At 41.1% G+C, this 15145-nt stretch overlaps 1 long non-coding RNA gene across 1 annotated transcript in view; it reads left to right on the plus strand.

Annotated features, from left to right (window-relative positions):
- The first annotated feature begins 12255 nt into the window (after positions 1-12255).
- The window catches only part of LOC133644200 (uncharacterized), a 95233-nt gene continuing 92343 nt past the window's right edge, over positions 12256-15145 (plus strand). Inside the window, exon 1 of the long non-coding RNA XR_009824739.1 lies at positions 12256-12413. This is a non-coding gene — a long non-coding RNA (uncharacterized LOC133644200). The remainder of the gene's footprint in view (positions 12414-15145) is intronic.

The following is a 15145-nucleotide window of genomic DNA, read 5'->3' on the forward strand; positions in this document are numbered from 1 at the left end:
TAATATTTTTCAGCTTGGCGAAGCTAAAAAAATAGAAGCTAACCTAGCTACGTAGCCAATGTGATAGCATCAGTGTCAAATGCAGATAGAAACTAAATTTTAAAAAAAACCCTGACTGGAAGGATAGACAGAAGATCAACAATACTATTAAACCATGAACATGTAAATACACGGTTAATATTTTTCAGCTTGGCGAAGCTAAAAAAATAGAAGCTAACCTAGCTACGTAGCCAACGTGATAGCATCAGAGTCAAATGCAGATAGAAACTAAATTTTTAAAAAACCCTGACTGGAAGGATAGACAGAAGATCAACAATACTATTAAACCATGAACATGTAAATACGCGGTTAATATTTTTCAGCTTGGCGAAGCTAAAAAAAATAGAAGCTAACTTAGATGCGGCGGCGGGCGTTGTACGCTTTTGACGACACCCCGGCCGCCATCAGAGTCGGCAAGAAACATATATTTCCCCAAAGTTACGTACCTGACATGCACATATCGACACGCACGTACGGGCAAGCGATCAAATGTTTGGGAGCCAAAGCTGTACTCACCGTAGTGCGTCTGCTATCCTGCTCAAAACACAACACAACCTCCTGGTGTTGGTGTTCTTACAGCCAGCCGCTAATACACCGATCGCACCTACAACTTTCTTCTTTGCAGTCTCCATTGTCCATTAAACAAATTGCAAAAGATTCACCAACACAGATGTCCAGAATACTGTGGAATTTTGTCGAAGAAAACAGAGGTATTTGAATTGGGTCCAAACACTTCCCTTGACCTCGTGACGTCACGCGCATACGTCATCATACCGCGACGTTTTCAAGCGGAAGTTTCCTGGGAAGTTTAAAATGTCACTTTATAAGTTAACCCGGCCGTATTGGCATGTGTTGCAATGTTAAGATTTCATCATTGATATATAAACTATCAGACTGCGTGGTCGCTAGTAGTGGCTTTCAGTAGGCCTTTAAAGCATAACCAAGCATGCATCACTATAGCTCTTGTCTCAAAGTAGGTGTACTGTCACCACCTGTCACATCACACCCTGACTTATTTGGACTGTTTTGCTGTTTTCCTGTGTGTAGTGTTTTACTTCTTGTCTTGCGCTCCTAATTTAGTGGCTTTTTCTCTTTTTTTGGTATTTCCCTGGAGCAGTTTTATGTCTTCCTTTGAGCGATATTTCCCGCATCTACTTTGTTTTAGCAATCAAGAATATTTCAGTTGTTTTTTATCCTTTTTTGTGGGGACATTGTATGTTGATTGTCATGTCATGTTCGGATGTACTTTGTGGACGCCGTCTTTGCTCCGCAGTAAGTCTTTGCTGTCGTCCAGCATTCTGTTTTTGTTTACTTTGCAGCCAGTTCAGTTTTAGTTTGGTTCTGCATAGCCTTCCCTAAGCTTCAATGCCTTTCCTTAGGGGCACTCACCTTTTGTTTATTTTTGGTTTAAGCATTAGACACCTTTTTACCTGCACTCTGCCTCCCGCTGTTTCTGACATCTACAAAGCAATTAGCTAGCGGCTGCCACCTCCTGATAAGGAAGAGTATTACACGGTTACTCTGCCGAGCTCGAGACAGCACCGACACTCAACAACAACACATCATTTGCAGACTACAACTACCGGTTTGCAAAAAATATTTTTCACCCAAATAGGTGAAACTAGATAATCTCCCACGGCACACCAGACTGTATCTCACAGCACACTAGTGTGCTGCGGCACAGTGGTTGAAAAACACTGCTATAGACTGTTGAAGCTAAAATCTATCGTTAGCGTGTAGCTTGCATAAGTATGCTAGTGTTGCTAATGTTTGCGTTGTCCTGTCCTACTACTTATGTTATGTTGTCGTATGTATAGTTACAGGGACTATGCTAAGCTAGCTTGATGCTAAAATCTATTGTTAGCGTGTAGCTCGACATATAGTTTCAAGTTTCAAGTTTATTATTCTTCGGTCAATCGTCAACAAAACAAACAAACAGTTGTACATTCCCAAATTGAAAATGAAAATGTTGCAGACCGAAAGGGTTTAGGCTGAAGTTGAACACTTATTGCGCCTAACCCTATAAACAATGTCAAGTACAAAATAAACTTCCGAAAATTATTGAATGTCCATTGTACAACATATTATAAATACACATTATACATAACATAAACACAGTTCAATTATATACACAGTAAAGGCATGTGAAATATCCTTGTAGACATGTTAAACCTTTGTACCAATTTATATACTATATACAAACAATTGTACTTCCATTATTATTTATAACCCACATTTAGTATTTGAATTAACATTGATCATAGTATTAACTACTGTGTTGATTCTAGAGTGATATATTTTTTCAAGACATTGGTCTTAAAGTGTTTTTTAAATGTGTGAATAGAACTGGAACATTTTAAGGAATTATCCAAGCTGTTCCACAGTTGAACCCCCCTGACAGAAACACATCTACTTTTTAAGCTTGTTCTTATCTTAGCTTTCTGGAAGACAGCTGAACCTCTGAGGTCATAGGGATTCTCTCTGGGTTTAAACCTCTCCTGTAGACACCCAGGCAGCATGTGGTTATGAGCTTTGTACGTCACAATAGCAGTGTTGAGGTCAACAAGATCGTGCAGTTTTAATGTTTTTAATTTAATAAACAGAGCATTGGTATGGTCATGATAATCTGCATAATTTACAATTCTAATCGCTTTCTTTTGAAGTAAGAATATAGATTTAATGTTTGTTTTGTAATTGTTACCCCAGATTTCGACACAATAATTAAGATAAGGGAGTACAAAAGAATTATATAACATGATAAGAGCCTTTTGATTTACGGAGTTTTTTATTTTATGTAACATAGCAATATTTTTTGCCATCTTTGTCTTAAGTATATTTATGTGCAGTTTCCAATTTAATTTATCATCTATATGGATTCCCAAAAATTTTGTTGAATACACCCTTTCTATCTCCATATCATCAATTCTTATATGACACTGTTTGTTATTTTTCCTATTTCCAAAAATTATATATTTTGTTTTATTTAGGTTGATTGATAGTTTATTGGCATCAAACCATTGCTTTAGTATGTGGAGTTCACTCTCTACAGTCCCTAAGAGATGGCCAAGGTCTTGCCCAGAACAGTACAGACTTGTATCATCAGCAAAGAGAATACAGTTGAGTTTTTTAAAGATTTTACAGATATCATTAATGTACAATAAAAACAATTTTGGTCCCAATACAGAACCTTGGGGTACTCCATGTGTTATAATCTTTTTATCTGAATCTACATTATTCATATGCACGTACTGTTCTCTGCCACCAAGATAACTTTTCAACCAATCATGATATAGCTACGCTAGTGTTGCTAACGCTTGGTTCTCCTGTCCTATTACTTATGTTTATGTTGGTGTACGTGTAGTTACAGGAAATATGCTAAGACAGCTTGATGCTAAAATCTATCGTTAGCATGTAGCTTGCATAGGTATGCTTGTGTTGCTAACGTTTGCGTTGTCCTGTCCTACTACTTATGTTTATGTTGTTGTATGTGTAGTTACAGGGATAATGCTAAGACAGCTTGATGCTAAAATCTATTGTTAGCGTGTAGCTCGACATACAGCTACGCTAGTGTTACTAATGTTTGCGTTCTCCTGTCCTATTACTTATGTTTATGTTGGTGTACATGTAGTTACAGGAAATATGCTAAGACAGCTTGATGCTAAAATCTATCGTTAGCATGTAGCTTGCATAAGTATGCTAGTGTTGCTAATGTTTGCGTTGTCCTGTCCTACTACTTATGTTATGTTGTCGTATGTATAGTTACAGGGACTATGCTAAGCTAGCTTGATGCTAAAATCTATTGTTAGCGTGTAGCTCGACATATAGCTACGCTAGTGTTGCTAACGTTTGCGTTCTCCTGTCCTATTACTTATGTTTATGTTGTTGTACGTGTAGTTACAGGGAATATGCTAAGACAGCTTGATGCTAAAATCTATCGTTAGCATGTAGCTTGCATAAGTATGCTAGTGTTGCTAACGTTTGCGTTGTCCTGTCCTACTACTTATGTGTATGTTGTCGTATGTGTAGTTACAGGGATAATGCTAAGACAGCTTGATGCTAAAATCTATTGTTAGCATGTAGCTCGACATACAGCTACGCTAGTGTTGCTAATGTTTGCGTTCTCCTGTCCTATTACTTATGTTTATGTTGTTGTACGTGTAGTTACAGGAAATATGCTAAGACAGCTTGATGCTAAAATCTATCGTTAGCATGTAGCTTGCATAGGTATGCTTGTGTTGCTAACGTTTGCGTTGTCCTGTCCTACTACTTATGTTTATGTTGTTGTATGTGTAGTTACAGGGATAATGCTAAGACAGCTTGATGCTAAAATCTATTGTTAGCGTGTAGCTCGACATACAGCTACGCTAGTGTTGCTAATGTTTGCGTTCTCCTGTCCTATTACTTATGTTTATGTTGTTGTATGTGTAGTTACAGGGAATATGCTAAGACAGCTTGATGCTAAAATCTATCGTTAGCATGTAGCTTGCATAAGTATGCTAGTGTTGCTAACGTTTGCGTTGTCCTGTCATATTACTTCTGTTTATGTTGGTGTACGTGTATTTACAGGAAATATGCTAAGACAGCTTGATGCTAAAATCTATCGTTAGCATGTAGCTTGCATAAGTATGCTAGTGTTGCTAACGTTTGCGTTGTCCAGTTCTACTACTTATGTGTATGTTGTCGTATGTGTAGTTACAGGGATAATGCTAAGACAGCTTGATGCTAGAATCAATTGTTAGCGTGTAGCTCGACATACAGCTACGCTAGTGTTGCTAATGTTTGCGTTCTCCTGTCCTATTACTTATGTTTATGTTGTTGTACGTGTAGTTACAGGGAATATGCTAAGACAGCTTGATGCTAAAATCTATCGTTAGCATGTAGCTTGCATAAGTATGCTAGTGTTGCTAACGTTTGCGTTGTCCTGTCCTACTACTTATGTGTATGTTGTTGTATGTGTAGTTACAGGGATAATGCTAAGACAGCTTGATGCTAAAATCTATTGTTAGCGTGTAGCTCGACATACAGCTACGCTAGTGTTGCTAATGTTTGCATTCTCCTGTCCTATTACTTATGTTTATGTTGTTGTACGTGTAGTTACAGGAAATATGCTAAGACAGCTTGATGCTAAAATCTATCGTTAGCATGTAGCTTGCATAAGTATGCTAGTGTTGCTAACGTTTGCGTTGTCCAGTTCTACTACTTATGTTTATGTTGTCGTATGTGTAGTTACAGGGAATATGCTCAGCTAGTTTGATGCTAAAATCTATCATTAGCGTGTAGCTCGACATATAGCTACGCTAGTGTTGCTAACGTTTGCATTCTCCTGTCCTACTACTTATGTTATGTTGTCGTATGTGTAGTTACAGGGAATATGCTAAGCTATCTTGATGCTAAAATCTATTGTTAGCATGTAGCTCGAAATATAGGTATGCTAGCGTTGCTAACGTTTGCGTTCTCCTGTCCTATTATGTTTATGTTGCCGTATGTGTAGTTACAGGGAATATGCTAAGCTAGCTTGATGCAAAATTCCATTGTTAGCATGTAGCTCATATAGGAATCGTCTGAGTTCCTTTCAGCCAAAGAATGTTATCAAGTTCCAACTCTCGTCCAAAGTCTTTCTGCTCATAATTGGCTTTTTTGCTTCTTTATGCGGCAGACGGGAAAAAAGAGACGAGCGCTTCCCTCCAGACTTTTTCTGCCATTTGTTTTTTTTTGTTTTTTTTAGAGAAGGCCTCCAAAAAAGACTTGTGTTGTTCTCGGCGCTTCCTGTTTACTTCTATTTCCAGCGCTTAATACAATTATTCCCAGGCGTGACCTATTTAAGCGGTTCACGCGAGGAGCCTTTGGCAATCAGCGACGCCACAAAGTTAGCGCGTTGATGGATGCGCGCGTACCAGAGCGTAGGCGGAGGTTCAGAGGCCGCGTGTTTGTCTTCATTTAAGTCACTTCCTGTTGCCATAGGAGCGCTCCTCTCGCTTTCCTCCTCGCGTCAAAATCGCAGCACTTCAGGGAGCGACGGGAAGGCGTCGGGGGAGTCGTCCAGGATTTTAAACTCACGGTTTTGGTGTCGCTGTCGTTGTTGTTTGTGTAGTTACAGGGAATATGCTAAGCTAGCGTGATGCTAAAATCTATCGTTAGCCCGTAGCTCGACATATAGCTACGCTGGTGTTGCTAATGTTTGCGTTCTCCTGTCCTACAGTATTATTTATGTTTATGTTGTTGTACGTGTAGTTACAGGGAATATGCTAAGCTAGTTTGATGCTAAAATATATCGTTAGCGTGTAGCTCGACATATAGCTATGCTAGTGTTGCTACCATTTGCGTTCTACTGTCCTATTACTTATGTTTATGTTGTTGTTTGTGTAGTTACAGGGAATATGCTAAGCTAGCTTGATGCTAAAAATCAATCGTTAGCGTGTAGCTCGACATATAGCCATGCTAGTGTTGCTAACGTTTGCGTTCTCCTGTCCTATTACTTATGTTTCTGTTGTTGTATGTGTAGTTACAGGGAATATGCTAAGCTAGTTTGATGCTAAAATCTATCGTTAGCCCGTAGCGCGACATACATCTACACTAGTGTTGCTAACGTTTGCGTTCTCCTGTCCTACAGTATTACTTATGTTTATGTGGTTGTATGTGTAGTTACAGGGAATATGCTAAACCAGCTTAATTCTAAAATCTATTGTGAGCGTGTAGCTCGACATATAGCTATGCTACTGTTGCTAACGTTTGTCTCCTCCTGTCACACTCCTTATGTTTATGTTTGTTCATGTTGTCGCTTCCGTTAAAAACAGAATACAATGATTTGCACATCCTTTTCAACTTATATTCAATTGAATAGACTTCTGGGTGTTGTTGATAAATGGCTTTGGCTTTGCATACCGTATTTCCTTGAATTGGCGCAGGGAATATAGTATTCGCACGTCTAGAATTACTGCCGGGTCAAACTCGTTTCTCAAAATAATTAACGCATGCTTGGCCTTATCGCCGGTTTATTATTGAAGCTGGATCAAATTCGTTTCGCAAAATATTAATTTTATTATCGCATGTCTATAATTTTCGCCGGGTCAAACTCGTTTCGCAAAATATTTAGCATATGGCTAGAACTTCCACCGGGTCAAATTCGTTACGTCACGAGTGACGCATCTGTCCTCCTTTTCAAAATGGAGGAAGCTGATTTCAGTAGTTTACAATCGCACAAAGGAAAAAAGATAAAGAGCTTTTCAGTAGGATTTAAGGTTCAAGCTATTGAATACCGGTACAGTATGCTAAAGAGAACAGTAAGCAGCTATGTTTTATTAATATACCGTAGCTGCGTGTGTGAAATACTGTATAAGTCATTAAATCACTCCCGCCTCCTGGTGGTAGAGGGCGCTGCCGCGCTAGTGATCCTTCTTGCGACTTCCTGTACTGCAGAAGAAGTGAACACACGCAGCAAGAGATTTATTTTTTCCCTCTGCCTGAACTTCTAACATGGAGGATCACATACAGGTATCTAAAATAAAACAGTTTTCTAAACTGGACTTTCAATCGAAGCAGGAGGTAATAATTAAAGGAATATCTCCATCGAAACAGAGACTTTTAAAACTGAAGAAAGAAAATAAGGAAGACTTCTATAAACAAGTTATCAATGCTTTTGGTCAGAAGGAGCTGCAAATGGACTCCATTTATAAGTACAGGTAAGACCATAATAACGTTTTTGTTAATTAAATGTGCTTTTCATGATGGTATGCTTACATCACACTCAAAGCGCACGCCTAAATTTTATGGATTCCTTTTGGTAAACGCCGGAGTGAGAAGAGGTTTTAAAATAATTACCGCATGCACGGCCATCCCACCGGTTTCCGGTAAACGCAGGAGTGACAGGAGGTTTTAAATTAATTAACGCCCCTGCGGCTATTCAAGGAAATACGGTAGTAGAGTTTTAACTTGCACTTACAGATGTAGCGACCAACTGTAGTTACTGACAGTGGTTTTCTCAAGTGTTCCTGAGCCCATGTGGTGATATCCTTTACACACTGATGTCGCTTTTTGATGCGGTACCGCCTGAGGGGTCTAAGGTGCGTAATATCATGGCTTACGTGCAGTGATTTGTCCAGATTGTCTGAACCTTTTGATGATATTACGGAGCGTAGATGGTGAAATCCCTAAATTCCTTGCAGTAGCTGGTTGAGAAATGTTGTCCTTAAACAATTTGCTCAGGCATTTGTTGACAAAGTGGTGACCCTCGCCCCCGTCCTTGTTTGTGAACGACTGAGCATTTCATGGAAGCTGCTTTTATACCCAATCATGGCACCCACCTGTTCCCAATTAGCTTGTTTACCTGTGGGATGTTGCAAATAAGTGTTTTCTCAGTCTTTTTTGCCACTTGTGCCAGCTTTTTTTAAACATGTTGCAGGCATATTTACCATTTACACAACGTGACAACTTCCCTGCTTTTGTAGTTTGTATTTCCAGGCTTTCGCGGGCCACATCAAATAAGGCGGCGTGCCAGATTTGGCCCCGCCGGGCCTTGAGTTTGCTCTGAGTGGTGAGGCCACTTCAAAGGGATGGACAGAAGCAGCGCATGAGTGGACTTGTGGGGACTGACGGAGACATAAAGGTGAGCATGAATGGTGAAATCAGTGCGAGGGTGAATTCCTCCATTCATGTTAGCGTGAGGAGCGGCAGCGCACGGCCAGTGTTTGCCAGTCAAAGGCGAGCAGGTAGCGGAGCTGACAGCTACACGCTACAACACATTACTATTTCAGACGCCGCCGCTTCCGCGCTCTTGACTCCTCGCTCTTAATTCTTCATGATTTCTTCAAATGCGAGCCGGGATCGCTCGCACTCGCCGAGGTGCCACATTCCCAGATGGAAATGCGAGGCCGACCCCGCAAATGAAGACTCCCGTGTGATGTTGTGTGAACGCCGGCGTGCCACGCGGCGCTGACCCGCGGACGCCATCTGCAAAATGGCTCCGAAGCGTGTAGTCGTGAATCATTGAGGAGTGGCGCGGCGAGGAGACACGCGTGGTCGGCCAGCCACGAGGAGGCTAATGCCAACAACACGGGAAGTGCGGTTATCCTCATAAGTGCTTATGAAAATTTAAGGTGAGAGATGTTGGAGCGCAGACACCAAACAAGCAAGTTGAACTCAACTAAAGTCAATACTTCACTGGCACGTCAGCAGGAAATGAAATGTGCACTTTCTTTATAAGCAAGCACTTCCTGTTTGCTACTCTTGATTACTAAGCACTTTTTTTTGACTCCAACTTTGCTCCTGAGCACTTCCTGTCTGATTTAAGGGGTCCTTGAGCACTTCCTATTTGATTTAAGGGGTCCTTGAGCACTTCCTATTTGTTTTAAGGGGTCCTTGAGCACTTCCTATTTGATTTAAGGGGTCCTTGAGCGCTTCCTGTCTGATTTAAGGGGTCCTTGAGCACTTCCTGTCTGAATTAAGGGGTCCTTGAGCGCTTCCTGTCTGAATTAAGGGGTCCTTGAGCGCTTCCTGTCTGATTTAAAGGGTCCCTGAGCACTTCCTATTTGATTTAAGGGGTCCTTGAGCGCTTCCTGTCTGATTTAAGGGGTCCTTGAGCGCTTCCTGTCTGATTTAAGGCGTCCTTGAGCACTTCCTGTCTGATTTAAAGGATCCCTGAGCACTTCCTATTTGATTTAAGGGGTCCTTGAGCACTTCCTATTTGATTTAAGGGGTCCTTGAGCACTTCCTGTCTGATTTAAAGGGTCCCTGAGCACTTCCTATTTGATTTAAGGGGTCCCTGAGCACTTCCTATTTGATTTAAGGGGTCCTTGAGCACTTCCTATTTGATTTAAGGGGTCCTTGAGCACTTCCTGTCTGATTTAAAGGGTCCCTGAGCACTTCCTATTTGATTTAAGGGGTCCTTGAGCACTTCCTATTTGATTTAAGGGGTCCTTGAGCACTTCCTATTTGATTTAAGGGGTCCTTGAGCACTTCCTGTCTGATTTAAAGGGTCCCTGAGCACTTTCTGTCTGAATTAAGGGGTCCTTGAGCACTTCCTGTCTGAATTAAGGGGTCCTTGAGCACTTTCGGTTTGATTTAAGGGTCCTTAAGCACTTCCGGTCCGATATAAGGGGTTTCCCTGAGCACTTCCTGTCTGATTTAAAGGGTCACTGAGCACTTCCTGTCTGAATTAAGGGGTCCTTGAGCACTTCCTGTCTGAATTAAGGGGTCCTTGAGCACTTTCGGTTTGATTTAAGGGGTCCTTGAGCACTTCCTGTCTGAATTAAGGGGTCCTTGAGCACTTTCGGTTTGATTTAAGGGGTCCTTGAGCACTTCATGTCTGAATTAAGGGGTCCTTAAGCACTTTCGGTCTGATTTAAAGGGTTTCCCTGGGCACTTCCTGTCTGATTTAAAGGGTCCCTGAGCACTTCCAGTCTGAATTAAGGGGTCCTTGAGCACTTCCTGTCTGAATTAAAGGGTGCTTGGGCACTTTCGGTTTGATTTAATGGGTCCTTAGGCACTTCCGGTCTGATTTAAGCTGTTTCCCTGAGCACTTACTGTCTGCTTTAAGGGGTTCATGAGCACTTCCTGTCTGAATTAAGGGGTCCTTGAGCACTTCCTGTCTGAATTAAGGGGTCCTTGAGCACTTTCGGTTTGATTTAAGGGGTCCTTGAGCACTTCATGTCTGAATTAAGGGGTCCTTAAGCACTTTCGGTCTGATTTAAGGGGTTTCCCTGGGCACTTCCGGTCTGATTTAAAGGGTCCCTGAGCACTTCCAGTCTGAATTAAGGGGTCCTTGAGCACTTCCTGTCTGAATTAAAGGGTGCTTGGGCACTTTCGGTTTGATTTAATGGGTCCTTAGGCACTTCCGGTCTGATTTAAGCTGTTTCCCTGAGCACTTACTGTCTGCTTTAAGGGGTTCATGAGCACTTCCTGTCTGAATTAAGGGGTCCTTGAGCACTTCCTGTCTGAATTAAGGGGTCCTTGAGCACTTTCGGTTTGATTTAAGGGGTCCTTGAGCACTTCATGTCTGAATTAAGGGGTCCTTAAGCACTTTCGGTCTGATTTAAGGGGTTTCCCTGGGCACTTCCGGTCTGATTTAAAGGGTCCCTGAGCACTTCCAGTCTGAATTAAGGGGTCCTTGAGCACTTCCTGTCTGAATTAAGGGGTCCTTGGGCACTTTCGGTTTGATTTAAAGGGTCCTTAAGCACTTCCGGTCTGATTTAAGCTGTTTCCCTGAGCACTTACTGTCTGCTTTAAGGGGTTCATGAGCACTTCCTGTCTGATTTAAGGGGTCCTTGAGCACTCCTGTCTGAATTAAGGGGTCCTTGGGCACTTTCGGTTTGATTTTAGGGGTCCTTAAGCACTTCCGGTCTGATTTAAGGGGTTTCCCTGGGCACTTACTGTCTGATTTAAGGGGTTCCTGAGCACTTCCTGTCTGATTTAAGGGGTCCTTGAGCACTTTTGGTTTGATTTAAGGGGTTTCCCTGAGCACCTACTGTCTGATTTAAGGGGTTCCTGAGCACTTCCTGTCTGATTTAAGGGGTCCTTGAGCACTTTTGGTTTGATTTAAGGGGTCTTTAAGCACTTCCGGTCTGATTTAAGGGGTTCCTGAGCACTTCCTGTCTGATTTAAGGGGTTTACCTGAGCATTTACTGTCTGATTTAAGGGGTCCTTGAGCACTTCCTGTCTGAATTAAGGGGTCCTTGAGCACTTCCGGTTTGATTTAAGGGGTCCCAAGCACTTCCGGTCTGATTTAAGGGGTTTCCCTGAGCACTTACTGTCTGATTTGAGGGGTTCCTGAGCACTTCCTGTCTGATTTAAGGGGTTCCTGAGCACTTCCTGTCTGATTTAAGGGGTTCCTGAGCACTTCCTGTGCTATTTAAGGGATTCTTGAGCACTTCCTGTCTGAGTTGAGAGATTCTTGAGCACTTCCTATTTGATTTAGGGGGTCCCTGAGCACTTCCTGTCTGATGTAAGGGGTCCCTGAGCACTTCCTGCCTGATTTAAGGGGTTCCTAAACACTTCCTGTCAACTACAAATGACTTCTAAGCACTTCCTGTCTGATTTATGGGGTTCCTAAGCACTTCCTGTCTGATTTATGGGGTCCCCGAGGGACTTCCCGTCGCTCATTAGCACTTCCTGTCTCCATTTTCTTGTTCCAAAACACTTCCTGTCGGATACAGATGACTTATTTTCTACTTCCTGTTGCTGCTAATCACTTCCTGAAGACTTAAAGAGGCTTCATAGGACTTTCCGAGGCACCATCTTTACAACCCAGTTGCTAGGAAACTAACATTTGATCACATGACAAGGAATCGATGGATTTCACAAGAAAATCAATGAGTAAATGAAGAACTCTTGAAGGAAAAGTGAATCGTGGATGAGTAACAATTCAGTTCAGCAGCTGGAAGGTAAGAAACCTTTTAGTCCAGACGTTAACGGTTTCACTTTCACTTTAATCCACTGGACAACGCGGATGTTGTGCTCGCACACATAACCTGTTTGCACACAAACGTTGCTCCGCTAATCCAGAAAATCCCTTCTTCCTCTTTTAAATCCTCTTAATCACTTGATCCTCAAGTCCAACAGCCGGCGTAAATCAGAGCAGACCTGCGCCCGAACGGCAGGACGACGTTTCCACGGATTTATTACATTTGATTTTAATTTGAAGTTCAATTAACTGCTTGATTCCTTCTTTGCTATTTTCTGTGTTTACAGTTTTTGGATTTATATTTTCTCCCACACAAAATGAAGTAAAACAAAAAAACAAAAATGAGTCCAGTTACTGACAGATTTTTCTCACAACCTCAGAGAATTAAAAACATTAAAAAAAATGTGATGTTACATTGATTGATTGATTGTACTAACATATTAGCTGACGGAGAGGCTAATATAGCAGCTAGCATACTAGCTAATAAAGCAGCTAACATACTAGCTAACAGAGTGGCTAATATAACAGCTAACATATGAGCTAACAGAGTGGCTAATATAACAGCTAACATATGAGCTAACAGAGTGGCTAATACAACAGCTAACATATGAGCTAACAGAGTGGCTAATATAACAGCTAACATATGAGCTAACAGAGTGGCTAATATAGCAGCTAACATATGAGCTAACAGAGTGGCTAATACAACAGCTCACATATGAGCTAACAGAGTGGCTAATATAACAGCTAACATATGAGCTAACAGAGTGGCTAATATAGCAGCTAACATATGAGCTAACAGAGTGGCTAATACAACAGCTAACATATGAGCTAACAGAGTGGCTAATATAACAGCTAACATATGAGCTAACAGAGTGGCTAATATAACAGCTAACATATGAGCTAACAGAGTGGCTAATATAGCAGCTAACATATGAGCTAACAGAGTGGCTAATACAACAGCTCACATATGAGCTAACAGAGTGGCTAATACAACAGCTCACATATGAGCTAACAGAGTGGCTAATATAACAGCTAACATATGAGCTAACAGAGTGGCTAATACAACAGCTAACATATGAGCTAACAGAGTGGCTAATATAACAGCTAACATATGAGCTAACAGAGTGGCTAATACAACAGCTAACATATGAGCTAACAGAGTGGCTAATATAACAGCTAACATATGAGCTAACAGAGTGGCTAATATAGCAGCTAACATATGAGCTAACAGAGTGGCTAATACAACAGCTCACATATGAGCTAACAGAGTGGCTAATATAACAGCTAACATATGAGCTAACAGAGTGGCTAATATAGCAGCTAACATATGAGCTAACAGAGTGGCTAATACAACAGCTAACATATGAGCTAACAGAGTGGCTAATATAACAGCTAACATATGAGCTAACAGAGTGGCTAATATAACAGCTAACATATGAGCTAAAAGAGTGGCTAATATAGCAGCTAACATATGAGCTAACAGAGTGGCTAATACAACAGCTAACATATGAGCTAACAGAGTGGCTAATATAACAGCTAACATATGAGCTAACAGAGTGGCTAATATAGCAGCCAACAGAGTGGCTAATACAACAGCTAACATATGAGCTAACAGAGTGGCTAATATAACAGCTAACATATGAGCTAACAGAGTGGCTAATATAGCAGCTAACATATGAGCTAACAGAGTGGCTAATACAACAGCTCACATATGAGCTAACAGAGTGGCTAATATAACAGCTAACATATGAGCTAACAGAGTGGCTAATATAGCAGCTAACATATGAGCTAACAGAGTGGCTAATATAACAGCTAACATATAAGCTAACAGAGTGGCTAATATAGCAGCTAACATATGAGCTAACAGAGTGGCTAATATAACAGCTAACATATGAGCTAACAGAGTGGCTAATATAGCAGCTAACATATGAGCTAACAGAGTGGCTAATACAACAGCTCACATATGAGCTAACAGAGTGGCTACTATAACAGCTAACATATGAGCTAACAGAGTGGCTAATACAACAGCTAACATATGAGCTAACAGAGTGGCTAATATAACAGCTAACATATGAGCTAACAGAGTGGCTAATACAACAGCTCACATATGAGCTAACAGAGTGGCTAATACAATAGCTCACATATGAGCTAACAGAGTGGCTAATATAACAGCTCACATATGAGCTAACAGAGTGGCTAATATAGCAGCTAACATATGAGCTAACAGAGTGGCTAATATAGCAGCTAACATATGAGCTAACAGAGTGGCTAATACAACAGCTAACATATGAGCTAACAGAGTGGCTAATATAACAGCTAACATATGAGCTAACAGAGTGGCTAATATAACAGCTAACATATGAGCTAAAAGAGTGGCTAATATAGCAGCTAACATATGAGCTAACAGAGTGGCTAATACAACAGCTAACATATGAGCTAACAGAGTGGCTAATATAACAGCTAACATATGAGCTAACAGAGTGGCTAATATAGCAGCTAACAGAGTGGCTAATACAACAGCTAACATATGAGCTAACAGAGTGGCTAATATAACAGCTAACATATGAGCTAACAGAGTGGCTAATATAGCAGCTAACATATGAGCTAACAGAGTGGCTAATACAACAGCTCACATATGAGCTAACAGAGTGGCTAATATAACAGCTAACATATGAGCTAACAGAGTGGCTAATATAGCAGCTAACATATGAG

This window comes from Entelurus aequoreus, linkage group LG27 (assembly GCF_033978785.1).
Source record: "Entelurus aequoreus isolate RoL-2023_Sb linkage group LG27, RoL_Eaeq_v1.1, whole genome shotgun sequence".
Taxonomy (NCBI): Eukaryota; Metazoa; Chordata; class Actinopteri; order Syngnathiformes; family Syngnathidae; genus Entelurus; species Entelurus aequoreus.